Raw genomic sequence first — 7106 nt, forward strand, 5'->3', positions numbered from 1 at the left:
TCTTTTACTATGTGTGCGTAATGTGTTACATTTGAGGGCAAACTGCCAGGGCCTACAGCATTCATCAGTCCTCTGCAGGTCATCTGCAAATCGATACTGTCTTCTGGTATTGACACTATGCTACAGACAATCGCATCATCCAGAAACAGTGTTAAAAAGCATCCTTTGTTTTCTACCACAACATTTATACAAATTGTAAACAGTAACGCTCCTGTCACACTTCCTTGAGGTACTACAGAATTCGTTCCGTTAAAAGCCACGTGTTGAGTTTTATCTGCAAGGAAGTTCTGAATCCACTTACAAAACTGGTGCGATACTCGATAAGCTGGTATTTTTTTCTTCGCTAAATGGCAGTGCGGGACGGTGTCAAATGCCTTCCTGAAGTCAAGTATCAAGGCATCAACCCTGTTATGCGGAATATTTTTCATCGATATACGAGGGAAAATTGGAAAGTAATGCACAGTAATTTCATCACCAAAATGTTTAACAGATAAGCCAACGGCTATGCCACAGGGGTAACACCGGTTCCCATCACATCACCAAAGTTAAGCGCTGTCGGGCTGGGCTAGCACTTGGATGGGTGACCTTCCGGTCTGCCGAGCGCTGTTGGCAAACGGGATGCACTCAGCCATTGTGAGGCAAACTGGGGAGCTACTCGACTGAGAAGAAGCAGCTCCGATCTCGTAAACTGACATACAGCCGGGAGAGAGGTGGGCTGATCACATGACCCTCGATGTGTGACGCCTGTGGGCTGAGGGTGATACGGCTGCTGGTCAGTACCGTTGGGCCTTCGAAGTCCTGTTGGGACGGAGACTTTAACAGATAACGAAACCAACAAATTCACAAATGAACTTATATCTTTTCTCTACATAGTCAACGACGGTCTCAACACGTTTCTCTCGTCGTGGTACCAGTTTCAATATTCCCTGTTCGTAGAAGTCTGTTTGGTTGGAGTATAGCCATCTGCGAACTGGTGATTTCACTTACTCATCTGTCGCAGAGCGTCGGCCGGCGAGGAATTTCTACATTAGAGAAAAGTCTGAAGGTGCAAGGTCCAGACAGTATTGTGGATGCTGGAGCATCTTTGACGCAAATTTGGATTTTCTCATGAACAGGAGCAGCAATAGCCATCTGCGAACTGGTGATTTCACTTACTCATCTGTCGCAGAGCGTCGGTCGGCGAGGAATTTCTTCATAAGAGCAAAGTCTGAAGGTGCAAGGTCCAGACAGTATTGTGGATGCTGGAGCACCTCCGACGCAAATTTGGATTTTCTCATGAACAGGAGCAGCAACATCGGGGCAAGCATTGTCAAGAAGTTTGACTCTGTCAGCATTAACAACTTTGTGGCGTTTGTCACGAAGGGCACGACGCAACTTAACGAAAGTTTCAATGTAGGCTACAGAATTCACAGCGGTCCCGTGTTCAGCAAAGTCCACCAACAACACACCACGCACACCTCAGAACTCTGTCCCAAGCACGTTCCTAGCAGACTGAGTCGCTCTGAATATTTTTCGTACTGGGGAACCATCACCTTTCCACTCCATAGAGACCTGTGTGGTTTCGGGCGTGTAGTGGTACGCCCACGAGTTATCACCAGTGGCGGTTCCTTTCAGCAAGTCACGGCCTTCTGCGGCGTAACGTCTTAAGTGATCCGAGCTTGTCGTCATTCGCTAGCCCTTGTGGTTGTCTGTCAGGTTCTTAGGTACCCAGCGAACACTGTTGTTGTTGTGGTCATCAGTCCTGAGACTGGTTTGATGCAGCTCTCCATGCTACTGCTTCATCTCCCAGTAGCCACTGCAACCTACATCCTTCTGAATCTGCTTAGTGCATTCATCTCTTGGTCTCCCTCTACGATTTTTACCCTCCACGCTCCCCTCCAATACTAAATTGGTGATCCCTTGATGCCTCAGAACATGTCCTACCAGCCGATCCCTTCTTCTAGTCAAGTTGTGCCACAAACTTCTCTTCTCCCCAATCCTATTCAACACCTCCTGATTAGTTATGTGATCTACCCATCTAATCTTCAGCATTCTTCTGTAGCACCACATTTCGAAAGCTTCTATTCTCTTCTTGTTCAAACTATTTATCGTCCATGTTTCACTTCCATACATGGCTACACTCCATACAAATACTTTCAGAAACTACTACCTGACACTTAAATCTATACTCGATGTTAACAAATTTTTCTTCTTCCGAAACGCTTTCCTTGCCATTGCCAGTCTACATTTTATATCCTCTCTACTTCGACCATCATCAGTTATTTTGCTACCCAAATAGCAAAACTCCTTTACTACTTTAAGTGTCTCATTTCCTAATCTAATTCCCTCGGCATCACCCGAGTTGACTACATTCCATTATCGTCGTTTTGCTTTTGTTGATGTTCATCAAATATCCTCCTTCCAAGACACTGTCCATTCCGTTCAACTGCTCTTCCAAGTCCTTTGCTGTCTCTGCCAGAATTGCAATGTCATTATTTCGATTATTTCTTCTCCTTTGATTTTAATAGCTACTCCGATTTTTTCTTTTGTTTCCTTTACTGCTTGCTCAATACACAGATTGAATAACATCGGGGACAGGCTACAACCCTGTCTCAACGCCTTCCCAACCATTGCTTCCCTTTGAAAGAGAGTATTCCAGTCACCATTGTCAAAAGCTATCTCTAAGTCTACAAATGCTAGAAACGTAGGTTTGCCTTTTCTTAAACTAGCTTCTAAGATAAGCCGTAGGGTCAGTATTGCCTCACGTGTTCCAGTATTTCACGGAATCCAAACTGATCTTCCCCGAGGTCGATTTCTAACAGTTTTTCCATTCGCCTGTAAAGAATTCGAGTTAGTATTTTGCAGCAGTGACTTATTAAACTGATAGTTCGGTAATTTTCACATCTGTCAACACCTGCTTTCTTTGGGATTGGAATTATTATATTCTTCTTAAAGTCTGAGGGTATTTAGCGTGTCTCATACATTTTGCTCACCAGATGGTAGAGTTTTGTCAGGACTGGCTCTCCCAAGGCTGTCAGTAGTTCTAATGGAATGTTGTCTACTCCCGGGGCCTTGTTTCGACTTAGATCTTGCAGTGCTCTGTCAAACTCTTCACGCAGTATCATATCTGCCATTTCATCTTCATCTACATCCTCGTCCATTTCCACAATATTGCCCTCAAGTACATCGCCCTTGTATAGACCCTCTATATAGTCCTTCCACCTGCCTGCTTTCCCCAAAATTTCAACGTGTCATGAGCAATACGATATACCGCACCGTAGTAAATGTCAGACTGCTGCGATGAGGTCGACAGTTGCTGACGCCTGTCGTTCAAAATTACTGCCTCAGCCACTCCGAGATTCTGCGAGCTTGCAGCTGCTACCGGCAGCCCGGAGCGTCGTGAGTCACTAAGGTTTCCGCCGCCTCTTGAAAGAATGCACACCACCTCCAGACACTGATACGGTCCCATAGGCGCCACGCATGAATTTCACTTGTTTGCCCTTTTGCCCACAAATAATCGAACTACACTTGGCGGCTCTTCACAAGTTGACGACAGTAACATGCGTGCGATGTGTGTTTCGTAGTTCAGGCTTCTCTCGCTCTAGCTGCAGATTAAAACGGAATACCCTCTGTAGCGCAGGCTTCAAACCATATCGTCGTGAAATTTGAACATTTCACTTGCAATACCAGGAGAGGAAAACATTATTCTGCCTCTCTTTCCGATTCTTCCCCTTGGGTCACTTAAGTAATATTTTTCACCAATGCATAATTCATAGTTGACCTAGATATAAGGTTATAAATTATGACAACTCTGCGTAGTGAGACATGCATTTGTGTAGTTTTGCAGTCTGAATGAGAGAGGGAGAGGGGGATAGCGGTACAGCTGTGGCAGTTCCACCAGGGGCGCAGGCTCAGCTTGGTACAGCTCTGCCCGAACACAACACCCAGTTTCACAGGCTGCAACTCGACAGCCGGAGGCGTCGCTCATGGTCAGTGTGTGCACGGAACGCTGGAAGTAGGACTATTGATATTTTTAAAAGTATCGGGAATCCGATATATAGATATTTAAAATGCAATATCACTAGAAATCGATATATAGAAGGAATGAATGGATATATCTACGGAAGAAATATCGGCGTACCTGCCTACAAAAATATCAGCTGCACACTGTAAATATACTACCAGTTTTAGAGCTGTATATTTAAATACTGATTTCTTATTAGATATTCTGTTCCTCAACAAGCTAGTAGCCTGCCTGTCCCCCTTAGAGCAAGAATTGAAAGGAAAACGATGCACGATCACATTTGGCGATAATCGCTTTGCTGACAGCGGTAACCGCATGTAAGTTTCACAATAAAAGGTGTGCGATGGGTCCGTCGAACGATTTCGACACATATCGGATTTGTCTCGAACACTTCACGTCGACTACCCTGTTTTTTTTTTTTTTTTTTTTTTTTTTTTTTTTTTTTTTTTTTTTTTTTTTTTTTCTGCATACGCCAGAGAGCTAACAGTTGTAGTGTGAAAATAGCGTGGTGAAGTTAAACGTTGCTGTTTCTGTTGGTAGCGCCTTTTACGTCAGCATTTACCCTCACACTTCACCATCCACCGCAAAGACCAACCTGGTGATTTAGATTTTTATTCATCTCTTCAGCAACTGTTATTGAAGAAAACTAATTACATTAAAAATTGTTGTTTAATGCCACTGGCGTGCTGTTTCTTCACATCGTAAAACTTGTTATCCCATTCACACTCGCCCGCATCTCGTGGTCGTGCGGTAGCGTTCTCGCTTCCCACGCCCGGGTTCCCGGGTTCGATTCCCGGCGGGGTCAGGGATTTTCTCTGCCTCGTCATGGCTGGGTGTTGTGTGATGTCCTTAGGTTAGTTAGGTTTAAGTAGTTCTAAGTTCTAGGGGACTGATGACCATAGATGTTAAGTCCCATAGTGCTCAGAGCCATTTGAACCATTTGAACCCATTCACACTGCTATTCACGAGTGCAATCGGAGTTTTTCTATTTTTGCTTTTGAATACATTATGGGAGTGATAGTGATCAATATGTTACAAATATTTACTATTAAAAACAGTCTTGATCACAGTTTATTTAGTACGGTGACCGGTTTCGACCACTACTGTGGTCATCTTCAGACCCATGAGTAAGAACCTCCTTCTGCTAGAGAATCGCTACTCGATTCTCTAGCAGGAGGAGGTTCTTACCCACGGGTCTGAAGATGACCACAGCAGTGGCCGAAACCGGTCAGCGTACTAAATAAATTGTGATCAAATGGTTCAAATGGCTCTGAGCACTATGGGACTCAACTGCTGAGGTCATTAGTCCCCTAGAACTTAGAACTAGTTAAACCTAACTAACCTAAGGACATCACAAACATCCATGCCCGAGGCAGGATTCGAACCTGCGACCGTAGCGGTCTTGCGGTTCCAGACTGCAGCGCCTTTAACCGCACGGCCACTTCGGCCGGCTATTGTGATCAAAGCTGTTTTTAATAGTAAATATTCTTCTATTGTGCCGCCTATATACTTGAGGCACACAGTCAAAATCAAAGATTGCACATGATGAAAGCTTAAAAAGTAGTAAGATTCCTTGAGACAGTAATGGTAAAATTATATTCTACTACAATTTCAAAAGAACGGTTTCAAATATTTATCGAAAATTGTGAAAAAAATATAATAGAAAAATAAAATAACGATACTTGATGCTGCCATTTTGACGTCGATATATCGATACGTCGCTGTAAAGGAATCACCGATGTATATCGATACGTTACTGGAAGAAATATTGACAGCTCTAGTGTGTGCGGGGGACGGTGGAAGCCGGCGCGCCGCCACAGGCTGCTCCGCGCTGGCCGGGCCACTGGCCGCTAGCTACCGACTGGGCGGCGGCGGCGCAGCTGCGGGCGTGGGTTCAAGGCCAGCCGCCAGCCGCGGCGCACTCTCGCTGCGGCCTGCTGACCGCCTCCGCCACACACGCAACCGACTCACGCGTCGGCACCGCGCCGGCGTCCGGCGTCACGCCAACTCTGCTCCCCTGTCACTTAACGGCCAGTTTCTTTGCGCTAGCCGTCAACGGAACGCCACGTCAAGTGTTCCCTGAGTGAATATTAGGACTTTACACGACCGTCTGAGGCCGTATAGCCCGACTCTCTGTCTCGATCCTACGTTCACTTGCTACTGATGTCCGTACCTATCTTGCCAGCTATCATGCTTTCGTTGCCTATTAATCCCGATTGCACTGTTTATTGAAAGCAATCGCTACACTTGCCAGATATGTTCTAATTTTACGTTCAAAACCACTTTCAAACCGATTCCAAGTCTTTTCAAAATTACCGAGTCTTTAGAACGGTAAGACGTTCCCGCAATGAAATATCCAACAAGGGGAGGCCACGAGGTTGGGGTCGTAGACTTTCTTCAAACTTTGTTCGCCTTTTGCAGGCCATTAAAACAACATAATGCGCTAGTAGTAGTGTGTACTGCCCTGGCAATTCCGAGAAAATCGCAAGAGAAGTTTTCCACGTCTACTGCGTAACTGGTGTATCTGTGCGTAGATGCCGGACGCTAGAGCTCATGATAGTGAAGTGGTTAGCGATCGAGCTCTGAACTACGAATGTATGTGAAGCGACGGTTCGACTCCCGCTCAAACTTACTTTTTAATCTATATTTTTTACCTCACTGGTCATATTATTTAATTTGTGTGACATTTGAGAGGTAATGTAATTTACAAAACTACGTGTTTTTGGGTGAAGTTTTAGTGAATTTCAAGTTACATGGCTACTTACTATTTTTAATTAAATTTAATTACTAGAACAAATATATTTACAACTATCGACAAGTAAATGAAGAAACGCGTGAAGTTTTCGGGAAAATGTATGCCGGTCGTGGTTTGTGAAATCCCTTATACATGCAGTCTGGTAACGTACCCGAAACTACTTTGCACCTCGATGCTTCGAGCTACAGACACAGAGGCATGCCTCATGTGGCAGTTAATTTGTGTTGCGGTGAGACATAGCTAATGTAGCAAGAACGGATAGCACAGGTGAAAATTTTTTGAATATCACAGAATTGACACTTGGACTACCAAAATGAAGGTTTGAGCGGGACTCGAACCGTCGGATCA

General features: G+C 44.7%; 1 pseudogene; it reads left to right on the forward strand.

Annotated features, from left to right (window-relative positions):
* The first annotated feature begins 494 nt into the window (after positions 1-494).
* LOC126482939 (5S ribosomal RNA) lies at positions 495-612 on the forward strand (annotated as a pseudogene).
* Positions 613-7106: the final 6494 nt, after the last annotated feature.

Source organism: Schistocerca serialis, chromosome 5 (genome assembly GCF_023864345.2).
Source record: "Schistocerca serialis cubense isolate TAMUIC-IGC-003099 chromosome 5, iqSchSeri2.2, whole genome shotgun sequence".
Classification (NCBI taxonomy): domain Eukaryota; kingdom Metazoa; phylum Arthropoda; class Insecta; order Orthoptera; family Acrididae; genus Schistocerca; species Schistocerca serialis.